Genomic DNA, 22,677 nt, shown 5'->3' with positions numbered 1-22,677 from the left:
GGAAAGAGATTAGTTTATTGGTTGAGTAAGAAACAGAGTTGTACATCTTTATCAACAACAAAATTAGAATATGTGGCAACAGCAACTAACTGTACACAGGTACTATGGCTTAAGCAAATGTTGAAAGACATAAAGGTAAAATGCAAGGAACCTATTACTATATATTGTGATAATACTGCATCAATTGATATATCTAAGAATCCGATATTACATTCTAAAACAAAACATGTTTCTATCAAATTGAATTTTCCAAGGGAAAATGTTGAAGAAAAGGAGATAAAACTGGTTTATGTGAATACTAAAGATCAACTTGCAGATATTTTCACAAAACCTTTGCCTAAGGAGACTTTTGAATATCTTAGAGTCATACCACCACCGGTAGAGACTTAGAAAGCTGATGATTGTCATCAACTGATAGAATTAAAAGACAAATCTTTTACACTGGTCTTTGATGAGGAAGCTACTTCTCAGGGGGAGTAGTTGGTATATTGAATTGATTGGTATTTTTTATATGAACTTGATTTTTGTAACTTTGGCATTTGATGTCAAAGGGGGAGAGATATCTATGGAAAAACACATTATCTTTTAAGGAGAGTTTGGTATTGAAAATCTTTGATAACACATGTTGCTCCCAGGGGGAGAGATTGTTGGTTTTTGGTATTTGGCATTTCTGTTTTGGCACTTTGATGGTTTTTCCATCTTGTGTTGCCATCAATGCCAAAGGGAGAGATTGTTGGTATTTTAGTATGGTTTTGCCATTGATGTCAACACCTACTAAAACACTAGCACTTTGGAGATCCAACAACATTCACCGGCAAGCAAGTAACTATTGCACAGTTACTGGTATATAGTTCACCGGCACGACATAATGATCACTGACACTTGGAATGATATGGAAGACACTTGGTAATGTTGAAGACATCATGTGGACACTTTGTTTTGAATAATTAATCATTGGTATATTCATATTTTCATATTTGCTTTTACTGGCAAATAGGTCTGGGGTTACCTAGCGTTACACCGGCAGGCTTATCTTTTCCAGATCAGCATGGCATGCTATGGAGATGATTTATTATTATTGTAAATACATTAAGCCAACATGTTTAATTGGTTATTGCATTGGATATTATATTATTTGTAAAAGTCTTTATTGTAATATCTTGTAGAGCCGACCTACTAAAATTGGTCTTAGGTTATGGTATAAATGTAAGATCTTATTTGTAAGATCGAATGTGGGAATGCGAAAAAGAATTGTGAGAAGGTATATGAAAGATTAAGCAGAGCTAAACACAAAGACATCATTTGAAGGTGAAGCTAGGTTTTTGTAGAAGCATATCAGCATTACACCGGCATTGAATCCAACATATGAAGATGTTATTTTGTGCAGTTACATTCTTATTGGATTTAACTATCCAACTGTAGTTAGTGTGACTCCCATTTTGTGATTGAGCAGTGACCTCTAGGTTGTTGGCCTTTCTGCATGTGCATACCCCATTTATGTACACTTACTATCTGCAGTAGTATCATCTGATTGTGGGTAAGGTTTCCCACCATGGTTTTTCCCCTTACAAGGTTTCCACGTACAAATATTGGTGTTATGTGTTGTGGATAACTTTATGTTTATGTTTCATGCATTAATATTTACCAGTATAGCAATTAACTATTAATACTATCTACCAGCATACTTAATTGGTTTATCGGTATTAAGCATTAAGTTGGTTAAGTTGTTTTGGTTTGAATTTATTAGACAACTAATTCACCCCCCGCCCTCTTAGTTGTCTTCGGGACCTAACAAGAAAAGAGGTGTTGGATAGTAGATATAATGTTTGAAGATTTATGCAAGGATAGATGGAAATGTAAAAGATGAGTGTTGGTACTCAGCTCAAGAAGTGATGAAGAGATGGAGGAAAATTGAATTTTTGGGACATAAGGACCCAAAATAGATAAAGGTAATGATGGAAGAATAGTTTTGGAAAGATGTTTAGATAGATGGTTGAAAGAAGTTCAAAGATGTGTGCCTTTGTTGATCTTTCTTATGGATCATTTGAGGTGATGGATTGGTGGATGGAGGGAGGTAAGGACACAAGATGGATGGAAGGGATGGAGAGTTTGACTTTGGAATGAAAGGACCTAAAATGGATTTGGAGGATGAAGAGTTTGACTTTGGAATGAAAGTACCTAAAATGGATTTGGAGGATGAAAGGATTCCTTGATCATGATATTGACTTGGACTAGGATCATTTGAGTTTGCACTTTTCTCTTTATTTTGAATTAGATTAGTGAAGGATATGGAAGGGATATCATGCTCTTGCTTAGGAGGAGGATGTTGATTGGGACTCTTCTCTTGAGATAAAAGGGGATCATCATGGATGGAATACCAAAATCTTAGGGGATCATCATAAGATTCTTGATAAGTGGGATCTTGATAAAAAATGGGATTAGATTGGACAGCCATGATATCTTGATCTTTATTTAGGCTAGGACTCATTTCCTTCGAATAAGCTTCTTCTTTTTCAAGCAACAAAGGATGGTCACATGAGTGATCAAAGTTTCAGTTTGGATAGGTTGATGTTGTTGACTTGATGGATACTTCATTTCGGATACTCAAGCTTACTAAGTCGAATAGAGGGTTTCTTTGATAGTCCCCTATGACAAAGCATGTCAAGTGATATGGAAACTTGATTTGACTAACTTGAATACCTAGCTAATTATTGTTGTCATTGAGATAGTTGGATGATAAACTCTTGATCACTTGGTTTGATACTCCCCTAATCTTGTTGGATGGAAGTATTTCCTAAAGATAGTTGAAAAGTTAATAACCACCTCAAAATGTGCTTTGTTGGATTTGTAAACTTCTCCACTTTATGATTCCTTTGTTTGAATTGTTTTTTTTTTTTTTTTTGTTGATTGATACTTTTCAAGATGTTTGATCATTTGTAACAAGAATACATAACACACATGAAGACAATGGTCATCCTAATGCTAAACATTTAGTGTATGTTCTTTGAGGATGTGTTCAAATCCTTGACGTTTTCATTGGTTTGGATACAAATAAGACACACCAAGTAGACTCTTTATTCAAAGGTCATCAACGATATCATAGCCCACAACTCGATACTTCTTCATCTCAAACAATCGTGTCACCCCCTAAAGGGTGCCTTCTTTTTTGCCTTTTTTCTAGAAATTATCCCAAAGTGGAGTGCTCCTCAATTCGGTAGTTATCTTATGAGATGTATGGTGAGTGATCTTGGAGGCAAAATCTTCCCGACCCTTGCGCTATGATATTGCCAATGTATGGCAACTGACTTTGCTCAAGGTTTCTACTTCTATGGTTTGTAGTAAAGGTTTTGTTTGGTGTTGGAAATGATAAAATTAATTAAGAGGCTTCCCAACCTTTAGAATAAATGCTTTTCACATCTCAAGGATATTAGGGGAAGGCTATCAAATACACACTACCATTGGAGGGGATTTTCATCAGCCTCAATATTTGATTATAGTGGGTTGGTAAACTTGGCTTTATTCATTGCCCACTTGGGTCGTACCCTTCTCACTAGCCCATTCAATTCTTTGAGAACGAAGGCCCTCTAAAGGTGTTAAATTATTGAAAGTAAATAAAGCATGAAAAGAGTGGGTTTGTCTTTTTGGTCACCCAATTAAGGGGAGATCATACACCTACCACTCAAGACAAAGCACACAAAGTTCTTTTTACCTTTCAAAACAATGATTATCTAAGTCCTAATTGGAGATGTTGCTCCAATCAAACATGGTGTTTATTTTAGTCCCATATAGCAATTGTTTTCTAACTAGGAAATTGAAATCCCAGTCAACAAAATGAAAGAAAGTTTCTATAAAGTAAATTGATTTGCAAAAGGGACAAGTTGATTGTTCTTTTTAACTTACAAATAAATATGGATTATGAATTTGACCTTTGCAAGAAAATGAAAGATGTGTTCTTTTGAAGCCCAAATTGAGGTGTTTTTCTCCTAACTTGGAAGTAAACAAAATTTCATTTGTGGTTCTTTTTACCTTTGCAAGTGATGTTCTTTTAAAGCCCAAAAACAAGTTTGATTTATTTTAAAGAACCAAAAAAAAAAATGTGAAGTTCTTTTTACCAAAAAGGAAATATGAATTCTTTTTAACCAACTTTGAAAAAGCTAAAAAGAAATCAAAATCCCATTTTAACTCCTCCAACCTGCAAGAATTTGTTAGAAACCAACAAAAAACAAGTTAGTGAAAATCTTAATCACTTTGTGGGCTAGACAAGCCTAATTTGCCAAATGGATTAGAATTTTTTTTGCCTTTGTGACAAATGTAATAAAATAGAGTTCAAATGTGCTAAAAAGGAAAGTGTATGCACTAAAAGACTCTACAAATGCGTTAAATTGTCTAGAGTAGGAAAAAGATAGCATATGTGAATGTGCTAAAACAAAGAGTAAATATGTGGCATCGTACTGCAAATGCGCTGTAACAGTGAATGTATGGGCTAAAACAGAGATCAAATGCACTATAATAGAGGACAAACGCGCTGCAACATACCACGTATGCACTAAAGGATTCTAGAAAATTTATTGGTTGGACCTACACAAAATGTTAAAATTTTGATCAAATTAGGGGTGTATCTGCACGATGGACACCAAAAATGTGCACCTGATTTGTCGGGAGCTTGCAAGACAACAAGCAAACATCAAATGCACCCATGAAACATTATATCAAGATGGCTTGAGATTAAGATTAAGATTGATTCCAAATTGAAATCTTAGGTGTGCTAATTAAACTAACATGGATATTTCTATGAAATTGATATACAGTGGCTATGGATTAAGATAACATGAAAATGGGATTAGCATGATACTATCAACATGATGAAAGCTAAACTAGCATGCAACTAAGATGATCTAAGTGCTTGAAGATGACAAATTGAGCTCCTTGATAACCTACAAAATGACTATAATATGGATGCAAAAGAAGATGGATGGATCCTTAGATTGGAGAAATGGGCTCTATTTATAGAGAAAATAGAGAAATCGATGGTTGAGATTGAACAATCTCATCAAGGGCTATGATTGAAAGTTATCAATCCATGAGGGGGATTCAATCCAGTCCCAAGTTGACAAATGTCACCTTGAGATGGCTTGAGAGGATGCTAAGAAAGCATTAGATGCTAAGTAATCATTAGGGGTAACCTCAAGGGATGACATCATTGGATAATGCCATTATCCAAGGGAGTATGTTATTATCCAAGAGGTAAACTCTTGTGCAAAGTTGAGGGATGGCCAAAGGACAACCATCATGGGATAGGATGATATCTTGTAAGAGGTATTAAATTCTCTTTGAAGACTTTGGAGGTTAACTTGTTGAAAATTAAATAACCTTACAAGTTTGGAAGACTCAACAAGTTAACTTGTTGAAGAAGGTAGAGTCTTCAACACAATTAGAAGACTTTATTCCAAATTTGGAGAAGTGACTCCCCCAAATTTAGGGATGTGACATGATTAGATTAACTAGGATAATTAATGAGGGGTTAGAAGGGCTTTGGAAGAATATTAGCATGCTAATGGAAAATGTAGGAGAATGCAAGTGGAGGGAAATAGCCATTTTAAGATAAAATAAAACTTTTAGTGTAGCCAAAATGGTTGCAACTTGCATTTGTAGGATTTTGTAAGTGGGGGGACTATTCACAAATAAATAATGATCTATTTAAATGATAAGGGATTTTAATCAAATGTAAATTCAATTAAAAGGGAAAAATGGGGTTACAATTAAAAAAATAAGATTTATTCAATTAAATGGCTAAAGGTTACTTAATCAAACCTTAGTTTAATTAATAGGTTAGGCTATGTAAAGCAGAAAATAGAACCCTAGGTGTTCCCCCCACCCCAAGGAGAGAGAAAGGAGGTCACTAGGATTGACGGTTTTCACTTAGGAGAGACTTTACATTCAAAAGAGAGGTTGAAACCCACAAGATCCAATCCCACACAATGCAGGACTGGATTCTAAATGAGTTTCAAGGGTTAAGACATCAAGGATACCCTCTTTTGTAAAGAATGTAGATAGAAGGGTTGAACTAGGAGTGCATGTAAAGTAAGAAAGATTCGCTTGTAGACGGAGATAGGGACACGGGATGAAGCTACGGACCTGAAATTAGCAGTAAAATGTTGAGACAATGCTGTCCTACAAATTTGAGCGAAATTTGATGGGACAATGGTGCCCGGAGTGCACACAGTCCTCCGAAAAATCCGCAAAACGAAGGGGGATTTGTTTGTCTCTGCACAAGGATTCCAGATCTTCAATTACAGCCGTGTACCTGCAACCTACACACGGAAAAGAGAGGATGATTGGGGGGTTAGGGATTAGGGGTTTGCCTTCAGGTCAAACCCCAGTTTTGGAATTAACCAAGAAATGAGAATGCTATAAATGTAAATGTTTGTAATGTAATCAAGTACTAATACCTTTTTGTAAGAATGTTTGTATTCTTACATGCGAAGGTGTAATGATGTTGTATGTTGTATGTTGTATGTTGTATGTTGTAAGTGATCTCCTCTTCAATGGTTGAATCCTTGTCTTGAATGCAACACCTAGCCTTGAATGGAGACTTAGAATGCTCAATTGCTTGAAGGGATGCTTGAATGCTTGAATGTTTGAATGTTTGCCTAGCGCTTCCACCTTTTGCACACATATGTTTTTCCTCTTTTCCTACTACCCTTTCTGGGAGGGGAAATGTAATTTATATACTTGTCAATTAGGGTTAGGAGACTGATTTTTCTGACCTTAGGCCGACCTAGGAGCATTATTTTCCAATTTGCAAACTTGAAGACCCGATGCCCAACAAGAGACCGGGCCCAAAATAGGGCCAGGGACCAGGGCACTGGGCGCCATGGTTGAGGGACCAGGGTGCTAGGCACCATGGTCCTGAAGGACCAGGGCGGTGGGTGCCATGGTCTTGAAGGACCAGGGTGCTGGGCACCATGGTCCCACCTCCGAGGACAGCAGGGTGCAAGGAGGATCAGGCCAAGGTGCAGAAATATGCAGTTTTTAATGTCGCAAGCAGGTTTCGGGGTCTCCATTCAGGTTGAATGTTGCACCGCCATCGTGAAGACCCAAATGTAGTCAAAATTGCAAGTGTCTCAATATTAGGATGCTACATTTAGCCCCCACTTTAGCGGGAGTATAAGCGTACGCCCATACTTCCAGTAAAGTACAAGGAAACAACATTGAAAAACTTTCACCACGTCAAGGAGGCAAGATACACCAAGCCCCCAGTGGACTAAGGATCTTACGACTTTGTTTGACAAAGTAAAAGGGAAGATTACGAGGGAGAACCATGACTGTCAGTAGTAAGGTTCCCTCACTATGAGTCATGCAAGAAAAATACCAAAATTTTTCAAGGCAAACCTAAATTCGCCAAGAAATTTTCAAGTATCTTGAAGAGATATGAACGGAGTGCATGCCCCCTACATTAAAGCGATTGCACACACCTCATCGGGGGTGATTGCTTTAAGGTAGTGATACATATAAGAAATGAGAAGGGAAAGGAGCACATTATCACAAGGATTTAGCCCCCAAGTGTGAGATAAGCCCAAGGATAATAGACACAAAACACAAAGCACGAGGTGACTTCGCTTTCCTTGGGGTCAGTATGTTGTATGATAATTCATGTATATCATATGTATGTATGCATAATTGTTCTTCATTCCCCAATCAAGGAAGGTCACCTAGAAGAAGGGAACACATGTGGCTTTTGAGTCAACATGAGAGAGACCAAAAGAGATCTCAATGCTTTGCATCATCCTTAAGTAGACAACACTAAGGAAAATAAATAGAAGAAGTAACAAAAGAGATCAAGAGAGGAGGAGAGAGTCTGCTATGCTAATGAAACTAGTCCAGCACGTCATCCACCCGCTGATCTTGCTGATCAATATTTTGGGAAGGTAGGAAACACGCTAGAGGAGGAACATCCAACACAGCAGATGGAGCTATCACAAGATCCAAAAAAGGGCTATGTTCATGTTCCACGCCACGTTGTTCTTTTCTAGGAGCTAGGATAAGTGCTTTAGAAAATTCGTTAGATAAATGGTTATCAACATCAACATATTCATATTCACTATCAGAAGAAAGAGGAGTAACATTTTCATCATGAATAAAATTTTCATCTATATCATCATCAAGATTTATAAAAATAGGATCTTTAACTCGCACAGGATCAAGACCACAATGCATCTTATGTTTAGGAGATTTTGGCTCAATTTTCGACTGAGGAGAAGATGGAATAATACTAGCTGAAGGTGTTTTTGGGGATTGCAAAGTTTGAGAAGCAGCTGCCTGAGCTCTAAGACGACGCTTTCATCGGCGTTCACGTGCAGAACGATTTCGTCTAGTCTTAGTAGGAAGTTGAGAAGATTGAGGAGGAGGAATGTTCTCATCCTTATCACTTGGGTGTTTAGGTTGTGGTCTCTTAGGTTGAATAATAGGAGAAGAGGAAGGTCTCTTCTCTCTATAAGAGGAAGGAGGAGGAACTGCTCCATATAAAGGAGGAATATTTGGTTTAGTAAGGAGACCAAGTCCATCATGACGAGGAGGTATAGGTCTACCTTTAGAAAGTTTATTAGTCATAGACGTAGTCACATCCATAGGGATGGGTTGGGAATCTTCTTAAGGAAAGACATTAGTTTTATCTTTCAAAGGAAGGACTTCCTTCTCAAGAATGATAGGAATATCAAGTTTGGGTGTTCTAGGTTCACTTAGAGATAGGATCATATCTTTTTTCCACTTTTGATAAGATTTGAAAAGATGATCACTTCGCGGTGGGAGAGATTGAAATTGTTTAGGCCAAAAATAATCAATAGGAATGCTAGAAGTTCTTTCAGCTGGTTTAAAGAGACTATGATTGACAGTAACAACTTCACCATTATGGGGAAATTTCAAACACTTGTGAATAGGAGAAGCAATAGCTTTCATGGAAGATAGCCAAGGATAGCCTAGCTTCACATGAAATTTTTCGGATGATGGAATAATAGCAAAGTCCACATCAAGGGGTTTGTTATGGACCTCAATAGGTAATGTAATAGAACCAATTGCAGGAGAGGAAAATGCATCAAATAATTTTACAACCACATTTTTTTTGTCATAGATCACTTGATTCAATTGCAAAGTAAAAAGAAATTCTTCAGTAATGACATTAACCATACAAGAAGGATCAATAAGCACTCCACGACAAGGTGTATTCTTGACTTTTGCAACTATATATAAAGGACCATCAGGTGCCCTGATAGTTTCACTTGAATCAAATGTGATGGAAGGCTCTTTAGGGATTTTTTGCTGCTCTACAAAGTTAATCACATTCAAAGTCATAGACACAAGACTATCAGGTGAGAAAGAGGAATCATTAGTCTCAATCACATTAGAGGTATGAGAAGGTAATGGATTAGTAAAAATCTTAAGATTTTGGTTAGGAGGAGCTACAGATGTGTTGCCTTTATCATTCACACCTGAAATAGAGATAGTATTATTATCAATCAAATCTTGAATTTTACCCTTCAAAGCAAAACATTTTTCAGTATCATGCCCAGGTTGACGATGAAATTGACAAAAAGATTTGTTATCAAAATAGGGTGAATTAATCTTTGTAGGATCTATTTGCTTTATAGGAGGGAGGGTAAGCACATTTTGTTCCAATAACTTATTCATAATACTATGCAATGATTCATTCAAAGGAGTAAACTTTCTTTCTTTCTTGAAAAACTTAGAAATAGGAGGCACACCTGATGCTGCATTCACATTGTTGTTGATGATGTTTTCATTGAACTTAATGAACTCTTTGTTCAGTTTAAACTTCCCAAGTGGTTGTTGACTACTATCACCCTTATCACTCGGAGCCATAGGATTTCCTTGTTTCATTTGACTCACAGTCAGTTGATAATTGTGAAGAGTTGCACACAACTGTTGGAAAGTAGTAAACTCAGAAAACAGAAGTTTTTCTCTAATATCCTTTTGTAAATTAGAAATAAAGATTCTTTGAATATCATTGTCAGGTACTGGAAAAGAAATTTGAGCATACAAATGCTTATATCTACCAATGAAATCAGTCACTTTTTCTTTAACACCTTGTTTACAATGCATTAAATCAATCAAAGTAACTTTAGGACTTATATTGTTTTGAAATTGTTGAATAAAAGCATTTGCAAGTTGTTGGAAAGAAGTAATAGAATAGGAAGGTAACGAGCAATACCATTGCAGAGCTTTATCTCTGAATGTTCTAGTAAATAGTTTTGCAAGAAACCTTTGGTCATGAGCAAAATTGGTACATACTGTTTGAAAGGTCTTAACATGTGTTAGAGGATCACCCTTACCATTATAAAGCTCCAATTGCGGGATTTCAACATGCTTAGGGGGATAGCTCGAACAATGTCAAGAGAAAGTGGGCTTGCAACATCAAATGTGGGCACACTAAACTTAGATTGATTCATAGAGGCTATTTGTTGCTGTAAAGAAGAGACAGTTTGTGCAAGATTGTTAATGGTCGCTTCAGTCGAAGAGTTCATATTAGACGTGTTAGATTGTGATGGAGGTATTATGTTATGAAAAGAAGGTATTGATTGAGAGTAAGGTGGTGGGACACTATGATAGTTAGTCATAGGAGATGATTGGGAAGAAGGAACACTACAAGGAGGAATGGAATGGTTAAATGAATTGCCCCCTTGTGTCATGTTCATTTGTGGAGATGTAATAGGGACACTCATTGAAGGAATGAATGAGGAAGTCGGATTGAATGAAGGAAGAGGGTTGATTGAAGAAGAAGGATTGCCCCCATGACTGGTGATCATAGGTGGAACGTTTTGTATTGAAGTAGCCATTATGTTTGATGTAAAAGTAGGTATACTAGCAATAGAAGTTGTCAAAGGAATAGAATGATTGACTTGAGTAGGAGGTTGTGTAAAACCTAAAGTTTCAGCACAACTCTTCATAGGCATCACATTCGAATCCACAATGTGTACAATACTACGCAAAATATCAATTCCATTCTTATCACTTTGAACCATACATTTTAGATCCTCAATTATGGAAAGAGCTTGACTACCGGGATATTCTTGAGACATCCATTGCTGAAAATCATCAAATTGATTATCCAATTTCGAAAGTTGTTCTACAGAAGCCTCATGGAGAGCTTCTTCATCATTAAGAGGATTAGAGGAATTACCCATGTCCTCGTTAAAAAGGCCATTCAAATTAGGTTCCATCTCCTCGGTAATTAAACCTTGGAAGGACTTAATTCTAAGGCTTCATCTAACGGGAATAGTGTAAGTAGGGCTTATTGTTGTAAAACTCATGCACTGAAGAGAGAGAGAAGATTTTGAATTTAGAAGTAGCAAATTTCAATAAAATCAGCCAATCTCCTAGATTTAAGCTGTTAAATACAATCAGGACAATCTCTCGAAATTTCAGAAAAAATGTCGGGGACCGTGGCGAACGGAGTGCACACGGTCCTCGCAACTTTTTTTGAAATTTTCAGAGATGAAAGTTATGGTGATTTTAAAGCTAATCTGAAAAAATTGAGTGATTTTACGATCTGTAGATAGGCCAAATTAAAGTTGCAATCTCAAAATTGAACCCTACCAAGATTGTTGAAAAATGCAAAATTTGAATTTTAAAAAAGAGAGGGAAACTGGAATTTTGAATTTTATGATTTTAGAGGGAATACTGAAAGCAATGCAAGCTTTGAAATTTAAAAGTTGACTCAATTTCATGCAAAACTTCAAATTTGAAAGCGGAAATCAAAGTTGTTGCAAAACACTTAATTTCAAAAATCACAAACTGCAAGAATTTAAATAAAGCATTGAAATTTTGAATGAATGCCAACACACTTTTCAGATTTAGGACAGTAAGAAACACAATTTTAACACAAAATTTCAATTTCAACAATTTTTGAATGATTATAAGCCTTAATCCAAGCAATTACTAGACCAACTTTGACTTTAATTTTGAAAGTGTTATAATTAATGAAATCAGCCAAGATTCTGGATTTTAGCTGAAAAATACAGTAAGATCTAACTCCTGAAATTTCAGAAAAAATGTCGAGGACAATGGCGCTCAGGGTGCACACGGTCCTCCCAACTTTTTTCAAAATTTTCAGGGATGAGATATATTGTGATTTTGTTGCGGAATCCAAAGTTACAGCCGATTTGGAGGTGTTTTGATCAGTGAAATCATTGGTTAAAGGTTGAATCAAGAGGGTTTTAAAAATTAGGGTTTTGACACTTAACCACTTAATTTTCAGAATTAGAGCACAAATATGAATTGACAATTTGCAATAGAAGGGTAGATCTGAAACAAGCATTAACAATTAAACATTTCACAAGCTCAATTACTAAAAAGAAAATTTAGTGTTTTTATGCAATTAACCTCTAAAATTTGCAAAAGATCAAACATGGAAATGTAATTAAGGAAGCAAAAATTTTTCAGATCTAACCATGAATAATTAGAATTAGGATGTTCACGTCGGGTTCATCAAAATGTAAAGTGGAAAATCGAACCCTAGGTGTTCCCCCCACCCCAAGGAGAGAGAAAGGAGGTCACTAGGATTGACGGTTTTCACTTAGGAGAGACTTTACATTCAAAAGAGGGGTTGAAACCCACAAGATCCAATCCCACACAATGTAGGACTGGATTCTAAATGAATTTCAAGGGTTAAGACATCAAGGATACCCTCTTTTGTAAAGAATGTAGATAGAAGGATTGAACTAGGAGTGCATGTAAAGTAAGAAAGATTCGCTTGTAGACGGAGAAAGGGACACGGGATGAAGCTACGGACCTGAAATTAGTAGTAAAATGTTGAGACGATGCTGTCCTGCAAATTTGAGTGAAAGTTGATGGGACAATGGTGCCCGGAGTGCACACGGTCCTCCGAAAAATCTGCGAAATGAAGGGGGATTTGTTCGTCTTTGCACAAGGATTCCAAATCTTTAATTACAGTCGCGTACCTGCAACCTACACACAGAAAAGAGAGGATGATTGGGGGGTTAGGGATTAGGGGTTTGCCTTCAGGTCAAACCCTAGTTTTGGAATTAACCAAGAAATGAGAATGCTGTAAATGTAAATGTTTGTAATGTAATCAAGTACTAATACCTTGTTGTAAGAATGTTTGTATTCTTACATGCGAAGGTGTAATGATGTTGTATGTTGTATGTTGTAAGTGATCTCCTCTTCAATGGTTGAATCCTTGTCTTGAATGCAACACCTAGCCTTGAATGGAGACTTATAATGCTCAATTGCTTGAAGGGATGCTTGAATGCTTGAATGCTTGAATGTTTGAATGTTTGCCTAGCGCTTCCGCCTTTTGCACACATATGTTTTTCCTCTTTTCCTACTACCCTTTCTGGGAGGGGAAATGTAATTTATATACTTGTCAATTAGGGTTAGGAGACTGATTTTTCTGACCTTAGGCCAACCTAGGAGCATTATTTTCCAATTTGCAAACTTGAAGACCCGATGCCCAACAAGAGATCGGGCCCAAAATAGGGCCAGGGACCAGGGCTAGGCGCCATGGTCCTGAAGGATGAGGGCGCTGGGCGCCATGGTCCTGAGGGACTAGGGCGCTGGGCGCCATGGTCCCACCTCCCAGGATAGCAGGGTGCAAGGAGGATCAGGCCAAGGTGCAGAAATATGCAGTTTTTGATGTCGCAAGCAGGTTTCGGGGTCTCCATTCAGGTTCAACGTTGTGCCACCATTGTGAAGACCCAAATGCAGTCAAAATTGCAAGTGTCGCAATTTTAGGACGCTACAGGCTAGAAGAAAATGATTTTAATCAAATCTTTAATTTGATTAATAGGTTGATTGGAAGAATAAGGATATTAATTAAACCTTAGTCTCATTAACAGGTTAATAAATTATGATTAAATGAATAAAATTCATTTAATTAGCTATGCAAGTTTTAGGTGTCTATAGGGTCACCTTTTTTCAAGACAAATCATAAGCATTTGAAAGATTCAAATTTTTTATAAGATTGGTTGAAAAAGAAAGTGGTTACAAGATGAAATGCCTGAGATCAAACCGTGGAGGTGAGTTCACATCAAATGAGCTTGAGTATTATTGTGAAAGACATGAGTCAAAAGACATTATTCAGCCCCTAGGACACCATGACAAAATGGTGTTGTGGAAAGGAAAAATAGAATAGTCAAGGAAATGGCGAGAACAATGTTAAATGAAGCAAATCTGCTTGATGTTTATTCGAGAGAGGTAGTCCACACATCTGTATACACCTTAAACAGAGTACAACTAAGAGTGAATAACAAAATGACACCTTATGAGCTATGGTATGATAGGAAACCCTCAGTCAAGTACTTCAAGGTGTTTGGTAGCAAATATTTTATCAAAAGTGATGAGGATGGATTGGGTAGCCTTGAATCAAGATGTGATGAAGGTATCTTTCTTAGGATACTCTACTCACAACAAGGCCTACACATGTTTTAACTAAAGGCTAAAAAAAGTGGTTGAAAGTGTACATGCGATAATTGATGAAAATCTACATAAAGGTAAACAAACCATAGTAAATCGGATTGAAGAATCATATGTTGAAGATGAAGAGAAATATGAAAGTGAACAAAAAGAGGCACCTAACAAAGCTCCAAATAGGTATATTCAAAAGAATCATCATGAGAATCAAATTATTGGCAATAAGAATGAAGGTGTGCAAACAAGAAGAAGGCATGCAAGAAATAATGAGCAAGTAAACTTTTTCCTCATGAGTGAGATGGAACCTAAGACATATGATGAGGCCAACAAGAGTGAAAAGTGGACGAAGGCCATGGAAGAAGAGCTGCAACAAATTAAGAAGAACAAAACATGGGAATTGGCTCCTAGACCCATTGATAAGAATGTCATTAGAACTAAATGGATCTATAGGAACAAGATGAATGAAGAAGGTAAAGCGATAAGGAACAAAGAAATGATTGTGTGCAAGGGATGTGCTCAAGTTGAAGGGATATAATTTGAGGAGAGATTTTCACCAGTTGCAAGACTTGAAGCAATCAGAATGTTTTTGGCATTATCAACATACAAGGGATATAAAGTATATCAAATGGATGTCAAATCTACCTTCCTGAATGAAAATATAGAAGAAGAGGTATATATAGAGCAACCTGAAGGATTCCAACTTCATGAAGATGAGAACTTTGTCTACAAATTGAAGAGAACATTGTATGGATTAAAACAGACCCCTAGAGCATGGTATTCAAGATTGGATAAGTATCTCCATCAACAAGGTTTCAGGAAGGGAAATGCTGACAACAAATTATATATTAAGGTAGAATATAAAAATGTGATTTTAGTTGTGGTGTATGTAGATGACATCATCTTTGGAGGGAAAAAGGATAACTTAAGAAGAGAATTTGTTGACCAAATGCAGTGTAAGTTTGAGATATCCATGCTTGGAGAGTTATCATATTTTCTTAGTTTACAAATATCATAGCTGAATAAGGGCATATTCATATCTCAAACCAAGTATTCTAAGGACATGCTAAAGAAATTTTAAATGGAAGATTGTGAACCAGTTAGTACCCCCATGGTGATAGGTTGCAAATTAAGTAAGGATGATGAGTCACCTAGAGTAGATTAGACCCTGTATAGATCTATGATTGGTAGCCTATTATATCTCATAGCCTCAAGGCTTGATATAGTTCAATCAGTGTGCATGGTTGCAATATTTTAAGCAACTCCTAAGTAGTCACATGTCAATGCAATTAGGAGGATATTCAAGTATCTGCAGGGAACAATAACCTATTTCTTATGGTACCCAAAGAAAGGAAATTTCACTTTGCAAGCCTATACTGATATTGATTGGGGAGGATGTGTAGATGACAAGAAGAGCACCAGTGGTGGAGCTTTCCTCCTTGGAGATAGGTTGGTGTCATTGCATAGCAAGAAACAAGAGTCCATTTCATTATCAACTATTGAAGTAGAGTATATAATAGTTGCCACATGTTGTTCTCAAGTCCCATGGATGAAGAAGACTCTCAAGGACATTCAGGTAAAGCTTTTAGATCCCATTCCCATCATGTGTGATAATTTAAGTGTTATAAATATATCAAAGAAAACTTTCATGCATTCTAAGACAAAGCATATTGCGATCAAATGTCATTTTCTCAGGGAAAAGGTTGTAGAGAAAGAGGTAAAAGTTGAATGTGTGTGCACTGGTGAACAAGTAGATAATATCTTTACTAAGCCATTTCCCAAGGACACATTTGAATATCTAAGACTGAAATTGGGGGTTTTCCAACCCTCCTTCAGCACTTAAGTATTTTTATGAAGTCAATGGTTAAGAGGGAGCATATTGTTTTACACCTTTTTGCCTTTGAACCTCGTGCTTGGCCTTAGGGGGAGATTAGAATTTTTTTAAAACAGTATTGGCACTTCTTTTTTATATTGTAATAAGTGTTCATTTAGCTTTCAAGTGGTACATGTAGTCCAAATTTATGCATGCATAGACGGTCACAGGGGGAGAATGCACATTTCCAATAGGATATAAACTTTTTTATTTCTCAAAGGGGAAGAAGAATATGTCTGAGTGTGTTGTCTGTCAAGCCCTTTTCCATTGTTGTCAAAGGGGGAGAAATGTTATAAATATGGACATCAATTCCAAAGGGGGATATTGTTGGCAAATGTTTTCATTGATGTCAACTAAGTCAAGTAGTTGAAGAGTGCAAAAGAATTGCATAATATGAAGGTTATCGACTGGATTGTAGAAGGATTGCATAACATGAATTGCATAGCATGATGATTATGCAGGGTATCATTTTATGGTGTGCATAACGTGAAGGTTATGCAACCCCTACCATCCCGCAACATGAACAACTAAAGCCAAAGTGCACCTATGAGAGCGTAGGATAAGTGGCGCTCCCACCATCTCGCGGCTGGAACTCGTGAACAAAATGTAAACTTGCGTGCATACAGGATAAGTGAATTGAGTGCCCCATTATCCCGCAGTTGGAATAGGTGAACAAATGGTAACTCAGTGGGCACGCGAAATAAGGAAATATTGGGCCCCCGCTATTTTGTAGTGAGAATAACTAATAAAAAATGTTATAGTGGGTGCACGAGAGAAGTCTTTTTGACTGCCCGCTATTTTGTATTAGCAATTGGTGGACCAAAAGGAATTCAGAGAGCATGCAGGGTAAAGGCATCCCACTATTCTATAGATGGAACCGCTAAAGGAGAAGTGATTATACAGGCATGCAAGAAGAGTTTTTGACTACCCATCATTCTTTGGAAAGTCTAACTGAAGAAAACATATTGTAGAAAGCACTCAAGAAGAGATATTCTACTACTTGCTATTTCAAAACTTGCTTTGGGTGGACAAAAGGATTCTAGAGGGTGAGAGGGAAGAAGGCAAGGTGAAAGGTAAATGCATCCCACTATTCTAGGGTAGGAGTTGTTGAAGTAGAGGTCATCCAATGGGAGTGAGGGAAAGGATTTTTGGCATCCCACCATTTTGCAACATGCACAGATGGAGGAAGAGAGAGCTAGTGGGCACACAGTGCAAGATAGAAAAGAAGACTTTATGGTCATTTGAGATGGCTCTATAGACACATTGGAAACTCGATTGACTCAGGGGTCCATGTGGCCTTTGACCAAGGTTGATCTAATGATTTGGACATTGATTGAGAAGCTATTGATGACTTTTATGCATGTCGATAAGGAAGATGATTTGCATGATGGTTTGAGAAGGGTTGACCAATTGAATTGTATGACATTTTGACAACGTGGAGCTTGTTGATTGCATGCAAGAGAATGAAAATTGGAATTAGTTGAGATGTTTTAGTTGTCGACTAAAAATATTATTAATGGAGGGAGTTGTGATTGCTCCAATCTATGCAAGAAGATGAATATTTCAATAATGGGGAATCAGTTGTAGATGTTGGAAGGGCTCGAGGTGATTGGTTCAGGAGCACCTAAGGGGCATATAAGGTCTAACATGTCTATAAAGAATGGATGGGTGTAATGAGGGTCATTTGGGACCTAAAATAATGTAATAAGGCATGTAAAGCCAATATTTGTCATGGCTGAGTCAAGTTGTCTAGTTGTGTCAAAATTGTCAAAATTATGTCAATGTTGTCAAATGAGAAAATTTATGTAATAAATGTTAAGAAGGCATGGTAAGTGTCAAAATGGGGTTCATATTATGTTTTAAGAGTGTTCAAATCATTAGATTGAGTTTCTTGATGATATAAGGACCAAATGTCAAGTATTGTCAATTTCACACATTCAAATGGTGGATTCCAATGGCTAGTTGGTTCTTAGGTAGTTATGGGGATTTTTTGGGGTTTGGGGGCTCAAAATGTGTTAAAAAACCTCATTCTCACATGTGGAGAGGTTGCTAGGGTTTATTTTGAAGATTGATCTTTGTAATACCAAACTGTTGTAATAAAATTCAACATTTTCCCTTCATTCATGAGTGAAATCTGAAACATATTATTGGGTAAAAGCACAAAACTGTGTCACGTTTTAGGCTAACTTATCAGCACAAGTGAATTTAGGTAATTCTAACTAAAAATCAATTTTAATCAAACATATGGTCTATATAGATTCATTATAGCTAAGTTATCTATGGGCCACAAGTTTTCAAATTGGAAATGTCTACTAAATGTATATTTTATACTACTTTTAGTCTAATTACAAAAAAATAAAAAATCGATGTTTCAAAAACTCCTACTCTTATAAATAATATTTTTTTTGAAATGTAAAAATACCCTTTTATAGATCTATAAGAGAATCTTTTTAAATATATATCTTTTAATATTTTAATTAGTTTTTATATTTTATATTTTATATTTATTGAAAGTAGATCATCAGCACTAAAATATAAGGTTGATTATCTTGTCAAGGAAAAATACTAAAATTTATTAAAACAAATTGAAAAAAAAATGATGTAGTAGAGAAAAGAATCTATGTCAAGATGATATAATTATTTTCTAATTTGGATAAATAATTAAGAAAAAAGGTGGTGGGAATTGGAAAGAGTTATATTTCAGCACTCGCAACTTTTCAAATTTATTGAAAAATATATATTTATAAAAAATAGTAAAAAATATATCCATGCACTAAAGTTTCAAGTTATCAATATAAAAAAAATCAAGAAAAAAGGTAAAATTTACTAAATAAAGTGTGGTGGCTTGTGTAACTTCAATTTCAGCATTTTTTCAGCAACTAAATTATGGTGTTTACTTTATAAAAAACTACATTCAAATAATTTTTTAAATTTTTGTTAAAATTACAAACATAAAATAGACATAAGAATATAGATTTTATTAATTTACATCATTTCAAAATTCAAAACATATATTTCACTTTCTGTTGATTTAATTTAAAAAGTTGAATCAGCATTGACCATTTCCTTTATAAAAGTGTGACACAGCTTTGTACTTTTACCCTATTGCTTTATCTCTTCATTTTGATCTGAACTCTTTGAAATGTTTTTGGTATATGTTCTTAGAATGATTTGAATTCATTTGAAGGTTTAATCCATCATTTTGTTGCATATATAGTTGATTGTCCCAAAACTAGTGATGAAAGTGCTTGTTTGTGTTGATTTGGGAGTCAAAATAAAGTTTTAGGGCTCATTCCTCTTTATGTATTTGATGTTTCTTGATAAGTGAGTCACTAATTGTGTATTATAGACTAAATGCAGGTAAAAGTGAAGGGATGGAGTTGGCATGAAGGGTGATCACCTTTTGAGTGCAAGTTTGTGTGTGAAAGGTGCATGGGAATGGTGGCATGGGTGTAGCAGCAGGAGTTTGGCCTTAATGAGGGCACTATTTGAGTATGGAATATGTTATGAAATTCCAAATATATGCTGAATCCTGAAGGAGAGGTTCTGGAAGTGACTAGAGAGGGTATTTTGAAGAAGACCTAGTTTTTAGGACCTAGAAGTGAGGGTTTGGTGTCCCAAGGGGTAGATGAGTGTGGCAACCCCTCAAAAACTGAAAATAATTTTTTTTGGAACATTTCCTAAGACTGTTTGAGGGTTTATAGTTTTAGAGTTGAGTTTACAATAGGGTTCCTTTGTAAAAGTGGCCTAATTAGGCCTAAAAGTGTAGTAGCAGGGTATTGGTCCGTACTGTTGGCCCAAAGGAGTCATACTTGATTTTGATATATGTTATTTTACTCCCAAAAGGGTATCTTATTTGAAAAAATATTTGGGAAATTTTGGAGTAAAGATCAAATTACTTGTTGAACAGGGCTACTAGGATTAAGCCTAGATAGTACCTGGGTAAAGGATTGTTGATGAACTAGTCAATTAGGTGGATGAAACATGTTGGAACATGTTAAATAGGGAATTTTGAGATCCTATAAGGTGTAGGATTAAACCTTTGAAGTTGAGGCCTAAGTTTGAGTACCTTGGTGAAGCCTAGAGAAGGAAGAAGGTTAGTAAACCTTGTTGGTAAGAAGCCATAGTTGATTGAATTCATTTAGTTTTGATTATTGCTTGGGTGGACAAGATACCTCTGCATCATATTCGTATCAGAGCTTAGATATTAGATCTTTGTGAAGTGGATTAGTGTTGAGAGTTGAAACAAGGAGTAAAGAATGCCTCCTAAAGGACAAATGGCTAGGGAGATGCAAGAGTTAAGGGAGACCCTTGAAAGGGAAAGGAGAGAAAGAAGGGAGCAAGAAGTAGCTAGAGATAGGGAGGAAAGAAAAATTAGGAGAGACAATGTATCATTGTAGGCAATGTCGGAAGCCTTGGAGAGAGGGTCTAGAAGAGGGCCACAAAGAGAGAATGAGGAAGAAGATGCTGAAGCAAATGATGGAGTAGATGAGAATTAGAATGAAGGGAATGGAGAAGGGGAATTAGACCCTGAAGAAAGGAGATTGGTAAGGTTACTAAAGGTAGTGCAAGGTGGTGGAAGCAAAGGACACATTGACTTACCTATCTATCAAGGCAAGATGGATAGTGAAGAGGTCTTGGGGTGGTTGGATGCCCTAGAAAACTACTTTGAATTTGAAGACATGGATGAGGAGAAGAAAGTGAAGTTTGCAAAGACAAAACTCAAAGGTACTACTCTAATGTGGTGGTCTAGTGTTCAGATAGAGAGAGTGTCAAAGGGTATGCATAAGATTACCACTTATGGTAGGATGAAGGCCATGGTGAAGGAACAATTTCTTCCTTTTGATTATGCAATTCAAACAAAGAGGTTGAGACAAAATCCGAAGCAAAAGGATATGGATGTGATGACCTATATTGAGAAATTTCACAAATTGAGTATAAGAGGTGGTTTGGAAGATGAAGATGAGAAAGTGATAAGATACCTTAATGGGATAAGGTATAATATTCAAGATGAAATTGTGTTGAGTATACCAGAGACACTTGGGGAGTGTTTTCAGTTGGCTATAAGGGCTAAAGAAAAGGTAAAGAGGAAGAAAGAGAGAAAAGGAGGAATTGGTAGAGGCAATGCAAATAGAGGTAGGGGTACCAGACCTACACAAGAAAGCCAAAATTAGGGAGACAAGGACAAAGGGAAAGAGTCTACATTTGATCAAAGAGGAGGATATAAAGGTGGAGGCAAATTTGGGGCAGGAAGAGGAGCAAGTGTATTCACAGGCCGATGTTATACCTATAATGAAGTGGGACATCTTTCTTTCAAGTGTCCCAAGATGGAGTAGCAGAACAAGAGTAATGAGAGAAGAGTACATTTAGCACAAGAAGAGGAAGAAAGTGGAAAGACCCAAGATGTATACCCCGAGGTAGGAGACACATTGATGATCCAAAGAGCACCATTGAAACCTCAATACATGCCAAGGGTTTCAATTTTCAGAACTCAATGTAAAAGAAAAGGTAAGGTGTGTAAAATGATTATAGATTCAGGGTCTCATGATAATTTGGTGTCATATGAAATGGTTAGTAAATTGCATTTGGAGAAATTACCTCATAGTAGACCTTATAGGGCAACATGGATAAGCAATGAACAAAGCCTTTTGATTCAAGAACAAGCCTATGTTGAATTCTCTATTGGGGATTACCATGATAGGGTCTTGTGTGACATAGGGCCCATGACTTGTTATCATATCCTTTTGGGGAGGCCTTGGCAGTACTTAAGGCAATCTTTCATTAATTAGATTAGTATTTTTAGTATACATTCATTCATTTAGTTGCATTAATCCATACACTTTCATTAATTAGATTTCATTAGTTACATTCATTTTATTCATGAAATTTCATATGCATTAATTCATTAGGCAACTGAATTAATTCATTTAGACTCACTATCATATAGATCTATTATTTAAGTGCATTAGTGAGATTTATTTAGTAGCATTACATTATTTTGCATTACATTCTAGTATGATTTTATGATTGTATGGCATTCATTTATATTCATAAAATTTCATTTTAGTTGCATACATTTGAAACATTTAGCTCATTTTAAATATCATTTGTCATTACTTCATCATAAGATCATTAGTATAGAAATAAGTAAATAACATCATGCATCATCATCATAAACAATAACAATGTGTCAACCGACATTGCCCCTATCCGCTATAGGATCTTGCCTACTCTATCCTGCTCTAGGGTGTCTTGATGGCGCCTGAGGTGGTCTCATAACACTTGTGCTACTCGCATCTTGAGTATTTGATATACCTGATATACCCGATTTCCCTGATCTACTAGATTTATAGTAACAATAG

This window comes from Cryptomeria japonica, chromosome 4, assembly GCF_030272615.1.
Source record: "Cryptomeria japonica chromosome 4, Sugi_1.0, whole genome shotgun sequence".
Taxonomy (NCBI): Eukaryota; Viridiplantae; Streptophyta; class Pinopsida; order Cupressales; family Cupressaceae; genus Cryptomeria; species Cryptomeria japonica.
The sequence above is the reverse complement of the archived record's forward strand: the minus strand, read 5'-3'. Positions refer to the sequence as shown.